This window comes from Oncorhynchus mykiss, chromosome 2 (assembly GCF_013265735.2).
Source record: "Oncorhynchus mykiss isolate Arlee chromosome 2, USDA_OmykA_1.1, whole genome shotgun sequence".
Classification (NCBI taxonomy): Eukaryota; Metazoa; Chordata; class Actinopteri; order Salmoniformes; family Salmonidae; genus Oncorhynchus; species Oncorhynchus mykiss.
This window is the reverse complement of record NC_048566.1, coordinates 24603033-24627613: the sequence shown is the minus strand read 5'-3', so window position 1 is coordinate 24627613 and position 24581 is coordinate 24603033. Positions and strand designations below refer to the sequence as shown.

The window sequence follows — 24581 nt, the reverse complement described above, 5'->3', positions numbered from 1 at the left end:
TCAATTCACATATGGTATCCAGGGCACAGCTGGGGGCTGAAGGGGGTCTATAACAAGCGGCAACGGTGAGAGACTTGTTTCTGGAAAGGTGGATTTTTAAAAGTAGAAGCTCAAATTGTTTGGGCACAGACCTGGATAGTATGACAGAACTCTGCAGGCTCTCTCTGCAGTAGATTGCAACTTTGCCCCCTTTGGCAGTTCTAGGTTTGTTGGAAGATGTTATAGTTAGGGATGGAAATTTCAGGATTTTTGGTGGCCTTCCTAAGCAATGATTCAGACACAGCTAGGAGATCAGGGTTGGTGGAGTGTGCTAAAGCAGTGAATAAAACAAACTTAGGGAGGAGGCTTCTAATGTTAACATGCATAAACCAAGGCTTTGCATAAGGTATTTTGTGATTTTATGTCCAACTAATGGAGTAGCATGCATTATTATATGTACATAATTAGCTAACACAACTAATGTACCGTACATGTGACATCTGACTTCAACCGATATCAAGAGTTGATATCAACCACACTTAGTAAAGATTACACCAGGGAGAACAACAGGTTGGGAGAAGGGAAAGAGAGAAAGAGAGAGAGGGGGAATAAACACTTATACAGACAGGGAAGGAGAGAGACAGAGGTAGAGAGGGAGATTGTGTGTGGAGGGGGGGGGGCACTGCTCCTCATTGTGTATAAGTGAAAACACCAGTGAGATAATGTGAGCTCCTGGCCAACAGGAGACACTCTGGGTAAACATGCACTCCATACAGCATGCAGAATGACAAGCTCTATTCACACAAGCTGACACACTCTAAATATTCAATGGCATTGAAAACGCTACAATCTGGCAAGCATCCTACCCCCTATCCTCCCTGGTAGTACTCTTCCCCCCCCCCCCCTTCCCCCCTATTCGTTGGCGGAGCGCTGAGTGAATGCAGCTCCTGTGACGAGGGTGCCAGAGTACGTTAGGGCTGCCGCCCAATCTCAGTAAACGGCCGTGAGAGCTGCAGTCTGCTTCAATGAGGCACACAGCGGGGGACTGGGGTCCGGGGAGGAAGAATGGGGAGGGAGGAGGAGGAGGGAGAGGAGGGTGCGGATGCACAGATGGCTTTACTGCACATACTGTACAGTACCTCCTTTGACAACACTGCCTATTCAAGATGCTAGAGTAGCCGAGGAAAGAATTGGAGGAGGAGGATGATGAATATCTTTGATGTCTCAAGGAAAACATATCCGTTTGTCAAGACACTGAAGATAGTACCTCAATCTTATCCCACTGGGCACAGACATGAGTTCAACATCTAGTTTTGATTTACATTTGGTTGAGTTGTCAACTAACGTGAATTCAACAAAACATTTCACCAAGTCATTGGATTTAGTTTAAAAGTTGGGTGACAAAAAGACGAAATGCATTGATGACTTTTTGCAAATCCAATTTGTTTTCCACATTGCTTCACATCACATGACATTTTGGGGGTTGAAATGACATGGAAAGAACGTTAATTCAACCAGTATTTTCCCCAGTGGGATGTAACATGCCACCACACGTCTGCTTCATTCAAATGCAGCCTACTATATCTCATTCAGAGTTGCCCTACTGTACAGAAAGGCTGCATGCTGCAAACATGTACTGTATATAAACATCAGGAAATGGAATCAATAATGTCACTGCATATTGCTGTTAGTTGTAAGCACATAACACACAGTTCATCAAATGAAACAAAGACACATGTAGCCCAGATGCTCTACCCAGGATAAATGACATCACCCAGGTGAGCGGTGAGCGGTGAGCCATGCACATCGATGTAAATCAGCTGGAGATATACTGCTGACAGTCTAAATACATTACAATACGTCTTTGCCTTTTAAATGCTTACTAAGACCCGGCGAGTATCCCGAGAACACACACCCTCTCGACTTTCACCCATAATTGAATAAGAAGGACCGCAGGGACAAGGTGAGGCTTAATAATAATATATTCTCCAGGGCCAGTGAGAAGTGAGCTGGCAGCAATAGCACCAATTACACGGACAGTTAGTTAAGGTGACATGGTGAGAGCGGCTTGTGATGTCGTTAACCAACATGTCGGCCATTTTAGCTCCTGATAAAACATACAGTGCCTTCAGAAAGTATTCATACTCTGACTTATTCCACATTTTGTGTTACAGACTGAATTTTTTTTCCTACACACAATACCCCATAATGACAGTGAATACAGGTTTAAATGTTTGCAAATGTATTGAAAATGAAATGCAGAAATATCTCATTTGCATAAGTGTTCACACCCCTGAGTCAATACTTCATAAAAGCACCTTTGGCAGTGATTACAGCTGTGAGTCTTTATGGGTAAGTCTCTAAGAGCTTTCCACACCTGGATTGTGCAAAATGTTCCCATTATTACTTTCAAAAATCTTCAAGTTCTGTCAAATTGGTTGTTATTCATTGCTAGACAAACATTTTATGGTCTTGCCATAGACTTTCAAGTAGATTTAAGTCAAAACTGTAACTGGGCCACTCAGGAACATGTCACTGTCTTCTTGGTAAGCATCTCCAGTGTAGATTAGGCCTTGTGTTTTTAGTTATTGTCCTGCAGAAAGGTGAATAAATCCCACAGTGTCTGGTGGAAAGCAGACTGAATCAAGTTTTCCACTAGGGTTTTGTCTGTGCTTAGCTCCATTCCTTTTTATCCTAAAAAACTCCCCAGTCCTTAACGATTACAAGCATACCCATAACATGATGCAGCCACCACTATGCTTGAAAATATGGAGAGTGGTATTCGGTAATGTGTTGTATTGGATTTGCCCCAAACATAATATTTTGTATTCAGGAGAAAAAGTGAATTGCTTTGCCACATTTCTTTGCAGTATTACTTTAGTACATTGTTGCAAATAGGATGCATGTTTTGGAATATTTTTAGACTGTTCAAGCTTCCTTTTCACTCTGTCAATTAGGTTAATATTACGGAGCAACTAAAATGTTGTTGATCCATTCTCAGTTTTCTCCTTTCACAGCCATTAAACTATGTACTGTAACTGTTTTAAAGTCACCATTGGCCTCATGGTGAAATTCCAGAGCAGTTTCCTTCCTCTCCGGCAACTGAGTTAGGGAGGATATCTATATCTTTATAGTGACTGGGTGAATTGATACACCATCCAAAGTGTAATTAATAACTTTACCATGCTCCAAGGGATATTCAATGTCTGCTTTTATTTTCTCCCATCTACCAATACAGTAGTGTCCTTCTTTGCGAGGCATTGGAAAATCCCCTAGTCTTTGTGGTTGTATCTGTGTTTGAAATTCACTGCTCAACTTAGGGTCCTTACAGGGGTGGGGTACAGAGATGAGGTAGTCATTCAAAAATCACGTTAAACACAATTATTGCTCACAGTCCATGCAACTTATGTGAAGAAAATTCTAAAAACATCATCCTACTTAGACATTATGGAGTATTGGGTGTAGGCCAGTGACAAAGAAATCTCAATTTAATTCATTTAAAGTTTCTGAAGGCACTGTACACTGTAGTAGAGAGGAACAGGTGAAGCAAGAGAGCTGATTCCACCCCAAAATCTGTCCACGTGAAGATAGTTCTCTGTAGCGCTCTGCCTGCAGGTCATTGTCTTGGTGAAATATGCCTCAGTGTCTGCACTAGAACAAGCCGATGGGGAGTGACAATCTACACGACCACATTTTCAGCCTCATTGCTTTGTGCAGTTTGTACTATAGTAGAGGACATGTACGCAGTCAGTGGTTGTGTGTGTGTAAGAAACAGAGAAAGGGTGAACACAGCAGATTTAATCAGAATGTGAGGATGCAGAGGTAATAACTCCAAATGCCGGCCAGAGGAGCACATTTATCTCTGCCTGAGGACACAGCAATCAGAAAAACCTCAAACCAGCCAGATGAAGAACTCTGGAGGTCAAAGGTAAGAATCTACTCTATAGTGCAGTGGTATCACCTGACAGTGTCTAAAGCAGTGTGTGTGTGTGTGTGCTGTGTCATCACCTGAACGTGTCACACAGGTCCAGGTAGGAGACTGGAGGGTGAGGATGAATAGTTAGCTAATTAAATTAAGTGAATGATGAGAGTGCATGTTAGTGTGGCAAAAGTATGTGATGGACACCTTTTCTCTCCCGCTCTCCATGTTCTACTCACATATTCAACCACTTTTACATTCTCTGTCTGCTCAGTCGCTCTGGGTTGCCAAGGGGACATATGCCGGGTCCACATCTCAGCCAGCCCTGGGCCTGTCCATGCTGCGCTGCCTGTGTGTGTGTACTCAACCAGACGTTGGCGTTGCCATGGTGAACCAGCCAGGCTGTGTTTAAGGTAGAGCTTGGGAAGGGCAGATTGTATGGAGGATGCAGCGTTGCTATGGGGAACAGAACATGCATGTTTAGAATGTGGCTTTGGTCACAGTGTGTCTGTCTGAGAGAGATGGAACAGAGGTTGTGTTTGAGAGAGAGTGCTGAGGAAACCGTTTAGCACAGGTAGCCCTGCTGATCTCAGACCCAACACAGCACATGCTGAGGGCACATACGTTCAGCCACACACACACATCCACCCACTATGCACTTTACCAGCATGCCCTCACTCACACAAGCTTGTGTATTGCTCAATGCTCTCCCACAATCATTCACTAACAGTTTGTGTAGGGGGGGGGGTGATGGATACTATCTCAAAGTTTAAACAATGTATTATGTTTATGGTAAAATACATACTTTGTTTTTGAGTAATAAGCGAAAATATCTATAAAGGCTCTGTATACAATACAACATCTGATTACAATTGCAAAATAAGTCATACATTTAAAACAACAGTGTAATGCACTATATAGGAACTACGGAGCAATTTGGGACGCGCAGAGAGAGTCCTGCCAGTCAGATACAATAGAAAGGGATGACTGAGTACTGGGCCCAGTTTTTCAAAGGTTTTTTAACCGGATAAGATTAAAAACATAGAAATAGAATGAATAGAAGTCAATGATTCGTCTGTTCTATTCATTATATGTTGTATTCATTATATTTCTATGCATTTAATCATATCCGATAGGCGATATCTGGATAGATAACTTCTGAAAAACTGGGCCCTAATGATCACTACAAGGACACAGAAATACAGCTACAGATGACAGACTTACACATTCCAACACAACAGAATGACACTAAACTGAAGAACCTCACAAAGTAGAGCCATGAGACATGCACCTTATAGGGTGAGGGAGTTGTGGTTAGGCAGCTGTGAAGATCAGGGATGTACTGTAGTTGGGGGTAGTTTTGGAAAGAAAACACTCTGAAGTTTCAGAATCTGCAAAGATTTTGTCTGTAAGTGCCCCAGAACTCATTCTACAGGCGAAACCAAGATGATACTTCAACCAGGAAATGAGCAGAATTTCTGAAGCTCTGTTTTCTAATGTCTCCTTATATGGCTGTGAATGCGACAGGAATAAGCTTAGACCTTCTGCCGTTTCCCCAAGATGTCGGCAGCATTGTGACGTATTTGTAGGCATATCATTGGAAGATTGACCATAAGAGACTACATTTTCCAAGTGTCCGCCTGGTGTCCTGCGTCAAAACTGGTGCGCAAAGCCAGGTGCAAGTATTTTTCCATTTGATAGAGGGGAGAAACCATGCTTCCATGAACGATATATCATTGAAGAGATATGTGAAAAACACCTTGAGGATTGATTCTAAACAACGTTTGCCATGTTTTCAGTCGATATTATGGAGTTAATTTGGAAAAAAGTTCGCGTTTTGAGGACTGAATTTTCGGGGTTTTTTGGTAGCCAAATGTGATGTATAAAACGGAGCTATTTCTAATACACAAATAATCTTTTTGGAAAAACTGAGCATCTGCTATCTAACTGAGAGTATCCTCATTGAAAACATCAGAAGTTCTTCAAAGGTAAATTATTTTATTTGAAGGCTTTTATGTTTTTGTTGAAATGTTGCGTGCTGGATGCTAACGCTAATGCTAACGCTAAATGCTACGCTAGCTAGCTACTTTTACACAAATGATTGTTTTCCTATGGTTGAGAAGCATATTTTGAAAATCTGAGATGACAGTGTTGTTTACAAAAGGCTAAGCTTGAGAGATGGCATATTTATTTCATTTCATTTGCGATTTTCATGAATAGTTAACGTTGCGTTATGGTAATGAGCTTCAGGCTGTAGTCACGATACCGGATCCGGGTTTGGGAGATCAGAGAGGTTAACCACTGCGCCACCCAGGAGGCCTAAAAATCATACCTTGCTCTGGCTGTAGAGTAGAACATACCCAGCTAAAACAAACTGCCACGTAGAAAGGTGAGATATGCCACATAGAAAGGTGAAATATGCCAGAAAGGTGAAATATGCCACATAGGTGAAATATGCCACATAGTTAGGTGAAATATGCCACATAGTTAGGTGAAATATGCCACATAGGTAGGTGAAATATGCCACATAGGTAGGTGAAACATGTCTGGATTAGGAAGTGTTAGATGGATTCCCTGCACTGATGTGTGTCCATGCCAATGCGCACACACACACTTGTGTGCATGGACCAGAGGAGTCCCGCTGAGATGTAGCTGCAGCCAGCGTCACGCCATGGTGTACCCGTAACTCCCACAATGCAGTGCAACCAGCAGCCTGTCCCGCAGGACCTCCTGGCTGGGGTATTCTGGGAGTTTCATCATGTTGATGCTGTGGGAGGAGCATCATGGTCAATGTAGTTTCTTGTGGTTCACTGCAGATTGATGGCATGTCATTATGTCTCATATCCAGCTGCTGTAGTATACAGTACAGTGGTGATTTCTACCTGCCAAAGTATAGACCTACAGCGATGAAAACTACAGTACCTGTCCTTTCTATCCAACATGCAGAAACCCCTCCTTGTTTTTCCCTCTCCCCCTCTCCTATACCAGTGCCCTAAAGCCACACACACACACACATCACACACACCTCCAGAAGCAAAAGGAGAGAGGAACCATACTGCCCTCTAGTGCTTTTTCTGTCAGCATGCTGCTCTCTCTAGTGGGTGACAGCGAGTGAGCGCATGTGTGTGAGCATATACGTGAGTGCGGTCCTCACCAGGTGCTGGAGGTAGGCAGTAGGTTTGATGTGTATGTTACAGAGGCAATAGTGAACTTCTGTAAGCCACTACCTCCCATCAGAAAGGCAAAGCCACCATGAGGTACCCTGGAACTAACAGGGACATGAGAAAGGAATTAGACAGGACAGGAGTGAGAGTAAGTGACGGATCATTGATCAGATCTTACAATGGCCTTATGTGAAAAACTCACCTGACACACACGCACTGACTAATTAGAAATTCACCTGCCAGTGACAAACTGCAACAGTAGGACCCTCTCCTCTTGGGTAAGGCTTTCTACCACCTTCCAGAACCACTACAAGACAAGAGAATCCACATTACACCAAATGAAAACCACTGTGAGATAAGAGAATCTGACAAGAGAATCAGCTTTAAACCACTAAGCCAGCCTGGGAGGAGGTGTTAAGATCTCTGTAGGATCAGCCAAGCCGGTGTTACATCTCTCTGATTTGGAGGTGTTCCAGTAAAAAGTGTCCTGCTCTCTGATGAGGTGGAGTTACATTAAAAAGAGTCCTGCCCGGTGAGAGCTAACTCACCTGGATGACAGGTTCCCCCAGGTCATAGCCACTGGTGTATTCTGTGCCAGTCCATCGATCTCTGGCATCCCAGAAAGCAGCAGCAAGCAAGAGACAGGACAGGACAAGACAAGACAGGACAAGACAAGACAAGACCAGACAAGACCAGACCAGACCAGATCAGACCAGAGGTTAAATGGAGTAGTAGTCAGGACACATGTACAGTTGAAGTCAGAAGTTTACATACACTTAGGTTTGAGTCATTAAAACTTGTTTTTCAACCACTCCACAAATTTCTTAGTTTTGGCAAGTTGGTAAGGACATCTACTTTGTGTATGCCACAAGTAATTTTTCCAAGAATTGTTTACAGATAGATTATTTCACTTAAAATTCACGGTATCACAATTGCAGTGGGTCAGAAGTTTACATACACTAAGTTGACTGTGCCTTTAAACAGCTTGGAAAATTCCAGAAAATGATGTCATGGCTTTAGAAGCCTCTGATGACATCAGAATGGCATCAAACTTCTCAAATTACACTATTTGAGTCAATTGGAGGTGTACCTGTGGATGTATTTCAAGGCCTACCTTCAAACTCAGTGCTCTTTTTCTTGACATCATGGGAAAAAAAAAAAAAAATCAGCCAAGACCTCAGAAAAAGAAATGTACACCTCCACAAGTCTAGTTCATCCTTGGGAGCAATTTCCAAATGCCTGAAGGAACCACGTTCATCTGTACAAACAATAGTACGCAAGTATTAACACCATGGGACCACGCAGCCGTCATACCGCTCAGGAAGGAGACGCGTTTTGTCTCCAAGAGATTAACATGTGAAATGTGCAAATCAATCCCAGAACAACAGCAAAGGACCTTGTGAAGATGCTGGAGGAAACAGGTACAAAAGTATCTATATCCACAGCAAAACGAGTCCTATGTCGACATGACCTGAAAAGCCGCTCAGAAAGGAAGAAGCCACTGCTCCAAAACCGCCATAAAAAAGACAGACTACGGTTTGCAACTGCACATGGGGGCAAAGATTGTACTTTTTGGAGAAATGTCCTCTGGTCTGATGAAACAAAAAATGGAACTGTTTGGCCATAATGACCATCGTTATGTTTGGAGGAAAAGGGGGAGGCTTGCAAGCCGAAGAACACCATCTCAACCGTGAAGCACGGGGGTGGCAGCATCATGTTGTGGGGGTGCTTTGCTGCAGGAGGGACTGGTGCACTTCACAAAATAAATGGGATCATGAGGAAGGAAGATAATGTGGAAATATTGAAGCAACATTTCAAGACATCAGTCAGGAAGTTAAAGCATGTGCGAGCAAGGAGGCCTACAAACCTGACTGTGTTACACCAGCTCTGTCAGAGGAGGAATGGGCCAAAATTCACCCAACTTATTTTGGGAAGCTTGTGGAAGGCTACACAAAATGCTTGACCCAAGTTAAACAATTTAAAGGCGATGCTACCATATACTAATTGAGTGGATGTAAACTTCTGACCCACTGGGAATGTGATGAAAGAAATAAAACTTGAAATAAATCACTCTACACTATTATTCTGACATTTCACATTATTAAAATAAAGTGATGATCCTAACTGACCTAAGACAGGGAATTTTTACTAGGGATTAAATGTCAGGAATTGTGAAAAACTGAGTTGAAATGTATTTGACTAAGGTGTATGTAAACTTCCGACTTCAACTGTATCATATACAACAGACATGTACAACAGACATAACTTAATGCTTCTTCTGTTCAAAATCATGTTGACAAAGACACAAGGGTGTTTTTCTAACGCAACTGAACACAGGTGGTCCAGTGGTAAGCAGAGCTAAACTCTCCTCCCCACTGAGTCTGAGTGTTGTCAGCAGGCGAGCTGTGACCGTGTGACTGCACACACATGTCCAATAACACACGGTGGGCCAGATAATCACCATGGTACCCTATCGATCCAGGGACTAGTGAGGACATGGATTTTGCCGACACACACAGAAACAAATCTGATCTGAGCCGGGCGATGGCGAGAGGCCTCAAGGTAACCCCAACATCCCATTGACACCCCTGAGCCAGACAAGGCCAATCAATCCCTACATCAGACATCAGATCCCGCTAGGCAAGCAAGCGAGAGCAGAGAGCAGGGAAGGAGAATAAAAGATCATGTGTAAGAGGGGGTGAGAGCAGAGAAAGAGGTAAGGGGAAGAGAGTTGGGGACAGTGGACAGGAGGAGAGGAGAGGAAAAGAGAGAGAGGAGAGGTAAAGGAGAAGGGAGTTGAACACAGGCAAAAGGAGAAGAGAAGAAAAGGACACTAACCAATTCATATTCATCAAAGAGCTGGATGAGGGAGGGGGGAATGAAGGTGTGGAACCCGTGCAGGAAAGTATTTATCTGGGGTTGGATGGCTCGAGTCACCCTCAACTCTGTCAGCAACTGGACATACTCTGCCTGAGAGAGAGAGAAGAGAGCAGAGAGCAGAGAGAGAGAGAGGTTTATATAGGGAACATTCACTATGTAGAATATGATTGATCTTTGGGCAGCCATCTAAAGCGTCTCGTTTCACAGGCTTCTTCCTTACAGAATTTTACCACCTGCAGGCCACATGTGGTACTACACACTCAAATTCCAAATGAACTTTCTCAAACACAGGCAAGCACGCACATCATATACACATTACATATTAATCATATAAGGTCATAAGTGTTAGAGAATACAGGGAGCGCAGTCTACATCACAACTTCCTTCTGTTTGACCTGTCAATCATCTGCTATTCTCACCTAGTTGATGTTGAGAGCAACAAAACAAATGTTAGGAATTAAGAGTTTCAGATCCTCCTTCTGTGATCGGCTGGCTCACCTTGTTGTCCTGGGTGACTATGAAGCTAGTCCTGCCAGGTTTGAGTGACACCTCCTCCATGGCGCCAAACACGTCTGTTTCCACAGAGCAGGTTAGGTCCAGTCCCAGGATCCACTGCAGATTCTTGGCATACTCTGGATCGATGGACAACACATCCTGGTAGTTCACTGGGATGCCTGGACACACAGACAGCACCCATACTGTTACAACTCTGTAGCGTCACTGTAATATCCCCGTAAAAACACTAACAACTGTATTATAACCCAGTTACAAATGTAACAACCTGCTAAAGCAGAGGATACACCCTGGTAGTTCACACACACATGTCCGCACATTACATCATGTTAACAACCCATGGGAGAACGTGGGTGTGAGGTGTGTGTGTGTTACCGGGTATGTGTTTGTAGAAGGAGCGGGTGAAGTAGATGTTGACCAGCTGACGGTGGTAAAGAGCCAACCCCAGGATCTGACCCGCAAACCGGAAGTAGTTCAGATGATCAGGGTTCACTGACGAGTTACTGTTGGGCTGGAACGTGGTGCCTGTGACACACACACACATCATCTCATCAGCCAATCGAAAGGTGTCTCACCGTCCGCTGACTGGGTGAAGAGGCCATAGTCTGCATTGATGATCTCATTGGACAGGACGTCAAACCACTCCCTCACCACACCCTGGCCCTGGACACAAAGGTCACAGGTCAACTAAAGGTCTACTGATAAATGAGCATGGGCTGAAATGGGACCCTGTTTCCTGTATAGTGCACTAATAAAGTGTTGCTAGGACTAAGCACGGGTCATTTGAGATGGTACCCTATTCCCTTTCCATTTTGGGAACTATTCCATTGCGCTAGGCAAGTTCAATCAAGAGTTTCTAAACTAAAGTATTTTAAAAGAAAATAAATACTATTTGAACCTAGGTCAGATAGACACTGATAATACCCACCATTCCTTCCTCTCCATGGAATCGTACGCCGATGCCCTGTTTGAACTCCTCATTGGTCGATTTGGAGAACATCGCACGGCTACTGCTGAATATGGACTCTGAGAGAAAAGAGAAACATTGAGAAAGAGACACAAACTGATACATTGCTGGGTGGAGTGTAAGACATTTGGGGATGTAGGATGGTCAGTCTGGATTAGCAGGATGCCGTTCTCGTTGACAGGTTGATGGACCATGTCTGAGTCTGGCTGTCCTGCCAATAGGTGCTCATAGAACCACTCACAGCGCTCCTTGAAGGGCTGCGAGGGGAACAAACAATAACACTTCACTTACAGCCTGCAGGTATTGTGCATTATGATGCAGATATAATGTATTACAAGACTTCAAAGGCCTTATTATGTCTTATAATTATCCTAACTAAATACCAGCCACAGTACTTCCCAAAACTCATTATCTCTCTCTTCACTTTCAAATCTACGACGGTATCTAAACCAATGGTTCCAAAGCCTCAAGTGTTGAAATACAGTGTCTAAAGAATGCTTAGGGGGAAGAATGGCATTTATATTTGCATAATGTTTGAATGTCTTTGTTCTCTATGAGAGATGAGCTGGGGAGAGAGAGCGCAAGAGAGAGATAGAAATGAGAGAGAGAGAGATTTTCCCCTGGGGCTCCTGTGCATACTGAGAGGGAGATGTGGAGACGGAATAGTCTTCTTCAGGTTAAAATCTGTAATTAAAACGAGGGGCTCTTGTTCCCAGGTGGGATATAATCCAGAGGTAACGAGGCTTGGCACGCCATCCGCCGCTCAAATATGAATAGTGAGGAGTGAGAGTGGAACACCACACACAACTTAGAACAGGCACTTAAAATTTATCACGCTGTATAAAAGGAACTTACGAAAAGTGTTATCGCCATGGCAATAACGTTGTTAAATGATCCTGCCTGGAAGACACGGGTGTTTCAAAGTCACTCGCAACATAGTCCCCTGAGGGAGAACTACAGGGGGACATAAAGAGAGGCAGAGAGAGGGGAATATATAGAAAGAGAAAGGGAGGGGGAGAGAAAGCTGCTGTCATAGCATGCAAATAAGAGGCCATGGGAACGTTGTCTTGGCCCTTGTATGTCCTAGCTACAGCAGATACACAACCAGGAAGTTGACTGATAGACCAGCCAATCACAGGTCTCACCTGGCCTTTGATTATGTGCATGAAGCGGGACATTAGCTCCGGACATTCCAACAGGAAGTGGAAAAGATGATCTTTGGATTCCTGAGAGTGAGAGCGATAGGGATGGAGAAAGAGAGAGGAGAGAGAGAAATGGAGAGAGCGAGAGAAATGGAGAGAGAAAAACGCCAGGTTAAGTTAGAGAGATTGACAAGAAGTGTCTGGGTAAGATCCTGTCAAAGGACTCACCTGGTTATGAAACATTTGAGAACCTCGTCATGCTTGCAGACAAACTCTATGAAGCGAGGAGACGTCATTCTGGATGAGGAAAGACAAGGAAACACAGAGGGAGCAAGATAAAGAGGGAGGAGGGAGACAAAAAGAGAAGGTGAAGCAAGATAATAAGATGAACACACTCACTACATAACCAGGAGCTGTGTTTCAGAAGAACACAACACAGAGATAAGTCGTGCAGCATCTGTCTATTATAATGAGTGGATCTGATCCCTCTCCAAAACACAATAACCTGCATTATTGAAACAGTGTTTCCCTGACAGGGGAACAGCCAGCTATCAGCTAATGAAGAGCAGGCCTGGGAAGGAGAAACACAAAGACAAACACAGCCATCTTCTTCTACTACAGCAGCATAGGGCCAATAACAGTGGATCCTATTCAGCGTTCAATTAGGCGGAGTTTAATGATCTAATTAAAATGTAATTATCTAGCCAGGGGGCCAGGAAAGGTGTGTGTGTGTGTGGAGAGGAGACATTAAAGCTATATTATTTCCCAGGCCTACTCACACAGAGGGGATCTGAAGGAGGAAGTTACAAAGTATCTCTGTGAAACTAGGAGATTATGAGAGGAACACTGACTGTCATTTAGAGGCCAATATAGATCTGTAAAATCAGTGTTTCCATATCAACCTTTGGGTCCAGAAAGGGGGGTAGGGGCATGGAGGGTGGCAGCGACGGTGCAGACGGCAAGAGGGAGGCGGAGGCGACATCGTCAAGTTGTTTGAGGAGAAGAGAGGCGATCTCGCTCCGAGGATGAGGAGTTGGAAGGGCCCTTCCCCTTCTCTTCTCCAGCTCTGTGGAGATCAACACCAACCACTCATCTAGAGAGTGCCACAGCAACTCCAACGGGCTGGAGGAAATCAGAGAGAGAGAGGAAAGGGGGAGGCAAGGAAAGAGACTGAGTGAGTGAAGGAGAGGGAGCAAGTGAAGGGGAGAGAGGAGAGAGAGAGGGAAAAGAGGGATAGAGCGAGTGAGAGAGAGACAAACAGATGTTAAAAGAGAGAGAGAGAGAAATTGGGGAGAGAAAGAGAAAGAGGAAGAAAAAGAAAGAGGGGTAGATGCTGACAAACAAAAACACACACATACACACACACTCAAAGTCATGCACCAGGACAAGTCATGGATCAGGGGATCAATAGATGGTGAACAATCTCTCAATGCCTTCTTCTGATTCACACCATGTACTACATCTTTGTGTGTATCTGATTTCAGGTTCAGTACTAACCCCATACTGACCTTAAAGACCTGGCGGCGCTGCGTCTTGATCCCATTGTATCCCATGTCATTCCCATTGTTGGGAGAGGAAGGGCCCAGGCCGAAGACATGGCAGAAGATCCGGATGATTCTCAGCAGACTCTTCATCTGAGCGTCGTAGCTACTGGAGAGGAGACTGACGGTGAGTACGGAAGAGAAGAAACATTTACCCCTAAATGACTAGCTTTAAGGTAGTGGTGTTGCTGTTACACACGTATTTGCGTTGTAATGCCTGAATACACTTCCTTCAGAGAAATTAGTTAGAAACTAAAAAAAAGTGCACTTTCATATGCATTTGCCTCAGGTGTGGCTAGGAGCCTAGTCTAGCAGAGGGTTTATTACCTGAGGAGTTTGTGTCCATTAGTAATGGCCACCTCTTCTAGACTGGTCAGGATTATCTGGTAGTGACTGTCACACTGCTGGGAGACACGCTCTAGAATCTGCCTGAGCTCTCATATATACAGTGGGGCAAAAAAGTATTTAGTCAGCCACCAATTGTGCAAGTTCTCCCACTTAAAAAGATGAGAGGCGCCTGTAATTTTCATCATAGGTACACTTCAACTATGACTGACAAAATGGGGGGAAAAAATCCAGAAAATCACATTGTAGGATTTTTTATGAATTTATTTGCAAATTATGGTGGGAAATAAGTATTTGGTCACCTAAAAACAAGCAAGATTTCTGGCTCTCACAGACCTGTAACTTCTTCTTTAAGAGGCTCCTCTGTCCTCTACTCGTTACCTGTATTAATGGCACCTGTTTGAACTTGTTATCAGTATAAAAGACACCTGTCCACAACCTCAAACAGTCACACTCCAAACTCCACTATGGCCAAGACCAAAGAGCTTTCAAAGGACACCAGAAACAAAATTGTAGATCTGCACCAGGCTGGGAAGACTGAATCTGCAATAGGTAAGCAGCTTGGTTTGAAGAAATCAACTGTGGGAGCAATTATTAGGAAATGGAAGACATACAAGACCACTGATAATCTCCCTCGATCTGGGGCTCCACGCAAGATCTCACCCCGTGGGGTCAAAATGATCACAAGAACGGTGAGCAAAAATCCCAGAACCACACGGGGGGACCTAGTGAATGACCTGCAGAGAGCTGGGACCAAAGTAACAAAGCCTACCATCAGTAACACTCTACTCCGCCAGGGACTCCGCCAAATCCTGCAGTGCCAGACGTGTCCCCCTGCTTAAGCCAGTACATGTCCAGGCCCGTCTGAAGTTGGCTAGAGAGCATTTGGATGATCCAGAAGAAGATTGGGAGAATGTCATATGGTCAGATGAAACCAAAATATAACTTTTTGGTAAAAACTCAACTCGTCGTGTTTGGAGGACAAAGAATGCTGAGTTGCAACCAAAGAACACCATACCTACTGTGAAGCATGGAGGTGGAAACATCATGCTTTGGGGCTGTTTTTCTGCAAAGGGACCAGGACGACTGATCCGTGTAAAGGAAAGAATGAATGGGGCCATGTATCGTGAGATTTTGAGTGAAAACCTCCTTCCATCAGCAAGGACATTGAAGATGAAACGTGGCTGGGTCTTTCAGCATGACAATGATCCCAAACACACCGCCCGGGCAACGAAGGAGTGGCTTCGTAAGAAGCATTTCAAGGTCCTGGAGTGGCCTAACCAGTCTCCAGATCTCAACCCCATAGAAAATCTTTGGAGGGAGTTGAAAGTCTGTGTTGCCCAACAACAGCTCCAAAACATCACTGCTCTAGAGGAGATCTGCATGGAGGAATGGGCCAAAATACCATTGACAGTGTGTGAAAACCTTGTGAAGACTTACAGAAAACGTTTGACCTCTGTCATTGCCAACAAAGGGTATATAACAAAGTATTGAGATTAACTTTTGTTATTGACCAAATACTTATTTTCCACCAAAATTTGCAAATAAATTCATTAAAAATCCTACAATGTGATTTTCTGGATTTATTTTTGTCATTTTGTCTGTCATAGTTGAAGTGTACCTATGATGAAAATCACAGGCTTCTCTCATCTTTTTAAGTGGGAGAACTGCACAATTGGTGGCTGACTAAATACTTTTTTGCCCCACTGTATATATATATATATATATATTTGATACACTGCTCAAAAAAATAAAGGGAACACTAAAATAACACATCATAGATCTGAATGAATTAAATATTCTTATTAAATACTTTTTTCTTTACATAGTTGAATGTGCTTACAACAAAATCACAAAAAAATTATCAATGTAAATCAAATGTATCAACCCATGGAGGTCTGGATTTGGAGTCACACTCAAAATTAAAGTGGAAAACCACACTACAGGCTGATTCAACTTTGATGTAATGTCCTTAAAACAAGTCAAAATGAGGCTCAGTGGTGTGTGTGGCCTCCACGTGCCTGTATGACCTCCCTACAATGCCTGGGCATGCTCCTGATGAGGTGGCGGATGGTCTCCTGAGGGATCTCCTCCCAGACCTGGGCTAAAGCATCCGCCAACTCCTGGACAGTCTGTGGTGCAATGTGGCGTTGGTGGATGGAGCGAGACATGATGTCCCAGATGTGCTCAATTGGATTCAGGTCTGGGGAACGGGCGGGCCAGTCCATAGCATCAATGCCTTCCTCTTGCAGGAACTGCTGACACACTCCAGTCACATGAGGTCTAGCATTGTCTTGCATTAGGAGGAACCCAGGGCCAACCGCACCAGCATGCATATGGTCTCACAAGGGGTCTGAGGATCTCATCTCGGTACCTAATGGCAGTTAGGCTACCTCTGGCGAGCACATGGAGGGCTGTGCGGCCCCCCAAAGAAATGCCACCCCACTCCATGACTGACCCACCGCCAAACCGGTCATGCTGGAGGATGTTGCAGGCAGCAGAACGTTCTCCACTGCGTCTCCAGACTCTGTCACGTCTGTCACGTGCTCAGTGTGAACTTTCATCTGTGAAGAGCACAGGGCGCCAGTGGCGAATTTGCCAATCTTGGTGTTCTCTGGCAAATGCCAAACGTCCTGCACGGTGTTGGGCTGTAAGCACAACCCCCACCTGTGGACGCCGGGCCCTCATACCACCCTCATGGAGTCTGTTTCTGACCGTTTGAGCAGACACATGCACATTTGTGGCCTGTTGGAGGTCATTTTGCAGGGCTCTGGCAGTGCTCCTCCTTGCACAAAGGCGGAGGTAGCGGTCCTGCTGCTGGGTTGTTGCCCTCCTACGGCCTCCTCCACGTCTCCTGATGTACTGGCCTGTCTCCTGGTAGCGCCTCCATGCTCTGGACATTACGCTGACAGACACAGCAAACCTTCTTGCCACAGCTCGCATTGATGTGCCATCCTGGATGAGCTGCACTACCTGAGCCACCTCCGTCTCATGCTACCACTAGAGTGAAAGCACCGCCAGCATTCAAAAGTGACCAAAACATCAGCCAGGAAGCATAGGAACTGAGAAGTGGTCTGTGGTCCACACCTGCAGAACCACTCCTTTATTGGGGGTGTCTTGCTAATTGCCTATAATTTCCACCTGTTGTCTATTCCATTTGCACAACAGCATGTGAAATTTATTGTCAATCAGTGTTGCTTCCTAAGTGGACAGTTTGATTTCACAGAAGTGTGATTTACTTGGAGTTACATTGTGTTGTTTAAGTGTTCCCTTTATTTTTTTGAGCAGTGTATATATATATATATATATATATATATATAAAAATATAAATACACAGTTGAAGTCGGAAGTTTACATGGTTGGAGTCATTAAAACTTGTTTTTCAACCACTCCACACATTTCTTGTTAACAAACTATAGTTTTGGCAAGTTGGTAAGGACATCTACTTTGTGCATGACACAAGTCATTTTTCCAACAATTGTTTACAGACAGATTATTTCACTTATAATTCACTGTATCACAATTCTAGTGGGTCAGAAGTTTACATACACTAAGTTGACTGTGCCTTTAAACAGCTTGGAAAATTCCAGAAAATGATGTCATGGCTTTAGAGGCTTCTGATAAGCTACTTTACATCATTTGAGTCAATTGGGGGTGTACCTGTGGATGTATTTCAAGGCCTACCTTCACGCAGCCACACAGCCGTCATACCGCTCAGGAAGGTAATGCGTTCTGTCTCCTAGAGATGAATGTACTTTGGTGCAAAAAGTGCAAATCAATCCCAGAACAACAGCAAAGGACTTTGTGAAGATTCTGGAGGAAATAGGTACAAAAGTATCTGTATGCAACTGCACATGGGGACAAAGATCGTACTTTTTGGAGAAATGTCCTCTGGTCTGATGAAACAATAATAGAATTCTTTGGCCATAATGACCATCGTTATGTTTGGAGGAAAAGGGGGAGACTTGCAAGCCGAAGAACACCATCCCAACCGTGAAGCACGGGTGGCAGCATCATGTTGTGGGGGTGCTTTGCTGCAGGAGGAACTGATGCCCTTCACAAAATAGATGGCCTCATGAGAAAGGAACATTATGTGAATATATTGAAGCAACATCTCAAGACATCAGTCAGGAAGTTAAAGCTTGGTCGCAAATGGGTCTTCCAAATGGACAATGACCCCAAGCATACTTCCAAAGTTGTGGCAAAATGGCTTAAGGACAACAAAGTCAAGGTATTGGAGTGGCCATCATAAAGCCCTGATCTCAATCATATAGAAAATTTGTGGGCAGAACTGAAGAAGCGTGTGTGAGCAAGGAGGCCTACAAACCTGACTCAGTTACACCAGCTCTGTCAGGAGGAATGGGCCAAAATTCACCCAACTTATTGTGGGAAGCTTGTGGAAGGCTACATGAAACGTTTGACCCAAGTTAAACAATTTAAAGGCAATGCTACCAAATACTCATTGAGTGTATGTAAACTTCTGATCCACTGGGAATGTGATGAAAGAAATAAAAAGCTGAAATAAATCATTCTCTCTACTGTTATTCTGACATTTCACATTCTTAAAATAAAGTGGTGATCCTAACTGACCTAAGACATAGAATTTTTACTAGTATTAAATGTCAGGAATTGTGAAAAACTGAGTTAAATGTATTTGGCTAAGGTGTATGTAAACTTCCGACTTCAACTGTATCATCGTACCTACAAATGGTAAACTTAACTGTAACACTCTAGCCACTATGACTAAGGCTTACACACACAGAGTTCTAAAAAAATATATAACAAGGTTTAAACTCTATATAACAATACATAATGACATTTCAGAAGACAAGGGTTAACGTTAAGAGGTGGTGGTCAATAGACGACTGAAGTCAGGGTTGGAGATCTGAGAAGGGCTTGTACCAAATCAAGATGTCCAGTGTATTATTTCATTCACTAGACAGGTACATTAGCTGGTGAGCCAGGCACCAAATTTCAACTGATTTACATGCAGTCAGTTGACAGTAAAACAACATTTCATTTATCCACAGTTCTTTACAGACTAATTGTTCTAATCACAGTGCTTTTCAGATTGAGCCTCCTTAATGGGAACTGACTAATGTACAAGTGAAACATAATCAAAACAAAAGATCAGAGGATTATACGATCACTGCAGTCTCCAACCCTGCTCATCCTCTGTGTATGTGTGTCTCTCTGCATGTGTGTTTGTGTGTCTCTGCATGTGTGTGTGCCCCTGCATGTGCGTGCGTGTGTTTGAGTGTGGAGCTTAATACATAGCACTCAAAGGAAGGCTGGGGTGTCACTGTCATGTCCTGAATTAATAGGAACCTCATCATTCTCCATCTCTCTGAAGCTGAGGGATGAGTTTCCTCATGCCTATTCTTATCATCTGAATGAGACAGGCTGCATAGAGACCATCAGAGGACTGACAGGGATAGGAGTGTGCTACTGAAGTTTGGGACATAACTCTGGACAGCTGTCTGGCTGTGATCACTGTTCTTTGGTCTCTTCATATTCCATCCCCCAGCTTCCTCCTCTTCCAATACCTCCTCCTCCCATTAATAGCCTTGTACAATGCTGTGAAATATATGTTTACAGCCACACTGAATCAAAACAACACCTTTGCATTTCAATTGACGAACCAATGTGTTACAAAGAATAGTTCATACTCCATCTACAATTCTAAGTGGACAATAGGAAGAAGGATGAGAGGAAGTATTGCATCAGCATTCCTGTACTAGTGTACGTAGTGACCTGCAGGCGAAGTAGAGGGGTGTGGCCCCAGAGCAGTTTGGTCTGGTGATGTCCGCTCCACTGTCCAGCAGGCACTGCACCGTCTGATGATGTCATCGACCACACACATGCAAATGAGGAAGAGGGAGAGTGAGAAGAGAAACAAACCCATCATCAACACTACTGTCTGGTATTCATCATGTTATTCACCATGGAACTTATCATGAAGTTATGATTAATAAACTTTGAAACTTGATTATATAATAACACTGGCAAAGGTTCCAAATTAACACAATCCTTTTACGACTTCTGAGATATCAAAAGTGACACCTGTTCTGTACACTCACAGCCTTGTGTCTATGATGAACACTGAACATTTTATGGAAATGTTGGTACTTCCATACAGGTCTTGGTTGATATATGCGTGTTATCTACTCACAGTCTTGTGTCCATTCTGGCAGGCTACATGAAGGGTGGTCTGTCCCATGGCATTCTCTACATCCACGTTAGTCACATGCTGCACCAGGTCATGAAGCAGCTCAGTCCGCCCGTTCAGTCAACCAGTGGATCTAGAGGAGGAGAAGGAGGGGAGGAAGAGGATGAGGAAGAGGGATGTAGTAAAGCATAAACATAAGTAAACTGTATACACACCTTTTTATTGCGTTAATGGCATTTACTGTACGCAGTCTTGACCTGCGTTCACCATTTTTAATAGAACTACATCCCTGAGATATGACAGAATTTAACAGCAGTACTGGTCTGTCTATACACATGACTTCACAGTGATACTCACAGCTGTCAGTCCCTCATTGTTGCAAATGTTCACGTCTGCATTGTATTCTAGTAGTCTTCCCATACACCTTTTCTGTCTATAGGGAGGAAAGATGAGGAGGGGGATTCATTAAGCATCAGATATAATACGGTAAACATTATCACTGTCATCAACATCACTAAACCATGTTCACTGGGCTGGCAGGGATCTGTGATTGCAATGTAAAGGTGTATTCTGCCTCCCTACCAAAGGGGCAGCAGAGTACAATAGTGAACATGCAGTAATGTCTATGTCCAGTATCCTACCGGTTTCTGGCAGACAGGTGCAGATGTCCTGGTAGTTAGGGTTCGCTCCTCTCTTTAGCAGTAGGACCAGGCACTCCACTGATCCACAGCTACAACACAATAACCAACAAGTTCACAAGAACTGCAATACACAAATAGATGTAGCGTACACACAGACACAGAAAGACACACAACCACACAGAAAGACACACACCCACAGAGACCCACCAAGACACACAGAGACCCATCACACCAGATACCGAGTTTCATCAGAGACACCACTGTGATAAAAATATATGCTGGAGAGATTATGCTGTCTGGTTGGTTTCTAACAAAACCATGGAACAATTAGAACAATCAGTGATAAAAAATTAAACATTCCTTACTTGGTAGCAATGTGAAGTAGACTTCTCTTGACTCGTCCGAAAGTGTAGTTCACATCAAACTTGGAGTTGAGGAGTAATTCAGAAACCGACCTTCAAGTACAAGACAGACATGTCAGATAATTATCTACAGGGAACCAATGTCGACAACTTCCTCACCCACACACACACACGCTGGTCAGCCATAACCATTGGCATTAGTGTGTAGACTGCGGTTTCATTGTCTGTGAGGGGAGCAACAGGGAGAGGGTGTGTCATTGATAATTGTGGAATTAAAGAACAAAGATCTTCCTCTGCTAAAATCAGTACTCTTAGAGCGCTCTATGTAGAAGCTACTGACTCATACTTAGGGCCATCATAACTACTGATGTACAACCACTATCAGTGACAAAGTATGTATCAGTTGGTCTCACTAGATTCATATCATATTATTACTATTACATGGTTAGCATAATACGCTATCCAGCATACAGCCTGTAGACAGGGAAATGTCTAGTGCCCTCAAGGGTTGCTGGCTTCCGCCTTGTTGACAAACTGTAAAATGATACTGTAATTCCAACATTTAATGACTATATGTATTAGCATTAATATACAGTGTGCTATAGATATAGCTAAAGCCTCCTATTATGCTCTGTCGATTATTTGCGTCCTTTGGTCGATAGGCTATACCTTCCGGGAGATCGACGGTCCTGGCGCGACGCAGAAAGCGGGTCAGCCTGTTCAGCTGTACGTTTAGTTGCTCCATCACCCGTTCCATCATAGGTGTACCAACAACCGGGAACAAAACCGAGGGTACAAAGCCTCGAGCAAGATTATTTTGCCGCTAAAATGGTGCTTCTGGCTTCGATGTAATCCATCGAGCCGCCGAGAAACGTACATTAGGCTGCCCCTTTTTCTATCGCTACCCTCTTCATTCGTGAACATTGCATGTGTCAAGTCTCATTCTTCCTGTTTTCATTACGTCCGATGGCAATGCGGTCTGGGTACTGTAGTTTTCGGTGTTCAATATGTGTAGTTCATAGTATTGTATGACGGTTCATTGATTGATTGATTCATCGTCAAATGTGTATATCTCTTTATTGTTTAGTGACCTATGCTGTTAAAATGTTTGTTTTTTTGTCAGAATGTGTATTGTGTTTCAGAAAAAGAGAACTGACTAATGTGTAAAAAATCTAATTTGACAAAAAAGGCAAATAATTCATGTGTATAAGATATTATTATTGTAATGTTTTTAATTGTTCATTTTTTTTCATTTCATTAATTGGTATTGAATGGATGCAATGACACCTCTGCGTCACGCTACTTATGGTCATGTTCTCTTAAATTGTTTTGACTTGGATAAAACTTTCAGGTTTGATATGTCTTCAGAAAAAACATACGTTTCAAACGACCAACATGTAGTAAACCTCTCTAGCCTTCACACCTTTCTACCCCATATGATTCTGGTGACTTTTAATGTGTCTTTTTGCATTAAAAAAATATTTTTAGACTAGAATTGAAAACTTGAAGACATGAATAATGTGTGTGTCACGGGAGGTTGGTGGCACCTTAATTGGGGAGGACGGGCTCGTGGTAATGGCTGGAGTGGTTGAGTGGAATGGTATCAAATACGTCAAACACATGGTTTCCATGTGTTAGATGCCATTCCATTAGCTCAGTTCCAGACATTATTATGAGCCGTCTTCCCCTCAGCAGCCTTCACTGTGTGGGGAGCTAGAAACAGAACCTAAAGTTGAGGCATGCCTGAACAAAATGGCGACCATGCTTCAGCCTCCAGTGACTCTCAATAAAGGGCTTCCAAGCTATGGTGCCAGTCATGTGTAGCCCAACCACCTCATCAGCGAAAACACTAAGAATATCATGCATTTCATACCACCACACTTTGTTTGCATTGGAAATTCTGATTTGCATGCTTTTTCAATGTGTAAGCATAAGGACTGAGGCCAGAAATGTCTCAATGTAAATTATATGACAAGTGAAGTGTGGGAAACTTGAGAAAAAAAACATTGATTAATTGAAATATTTATTCATCATCATTACATTTTATATTTACCTTTGTGAGTTTTAAAAAAATGCACCAAGAGAAAGACATTATGAGTAGTATAATAAATCCAAAGATTAACCAAGTAGATTATACTAAAAGTTACAATAAATTATGAAAATCAACATTTGGATTGGACATAAAATTGACTCTGTTACTATTAATTTTAATTAGAGTAATACATTTTGAGCTAAAATGCCAGATATTATCAATTAGCAATAGTCAGCCATTAATTCATTTGTGTATTGATAACAACCTGTTGTTCAATTCCCATCACTGGAAATATTTTATTATAAAATAAAACAATAACAAAATCCTAAAAATTATAGGACCAAGTAAACAATTAAGGAATTAATTAATACAGGAAAGGATAGAAATTGTACATTTATTTCAGGCTGATCAAAATGAGCCCTGTATCTGAAAGAGAGAACATGTGTTGTATTTAGAAAGGCCTACATGTCCATTTTATGTCCAGGAGTTGAATTAAATTCCTTCTAGAAATTCTGAAATATTAATATTTTGTTAATATAATTGTTGACAACCAAAAAGGCACCAGAACTTGTTCTTGTTCTTTCTCTCTTTTACACCTTTGGCACTTACAACATCTTCACATGGAAATGTACCTTTTTTTCATGCAGAATTTCATGAATTTAGTCTTCAATAAATATTTGCAGTTAATTTGTGCATTTACTTTTTTTTTTTACATTTGTTTTATAAAAAGGGCTGTTCAAACGTGTAACATTCTTAGATGCTCTACATCATATTAGGCAAACATTTGAATACATTGTTGTCGTTTTTTATTGTCCGATTTTGTGATTCAGATGAATGAAATTAAGTTTTGTCTGCTTTAAATTGAGATGTGAAGCTTCTGTACGAACAATATATCTGTGAGGAGGATCAAAAAGGTCCGTTCCAATC

At 42.9% G+C, this 24581-nt stretch overlaps 1 long non-coding RNA gene and 1 pseudogene across 1 annotated transcript in view; both read right to left on the bottom strand.

Moving 5' to 3' along the window:
• The window catches only part of LOC118936392, a 62182-nt gene extending 56837 nt beyond the window's left edge, over positions 1–5345 (bottom strand). Inside the window, exon 1 of the long non-coding RNA XR_005035985.1 lies at positions 4138–5345. This is a non-coding gene — a long non-coding RNA (uncharacterized LOC118936392). The remainder of the gene's footprint in view (positions 1–4137) is intronic.
• An 851-nt stretch (positions 5346–6196) lies between these two features.
• On the bottom strand, positions 6197–22434 carry LOC110534541 (annotated as a pseudogene).
• Positions 22435–24581: the final 2147 nt, after the last annotated feature.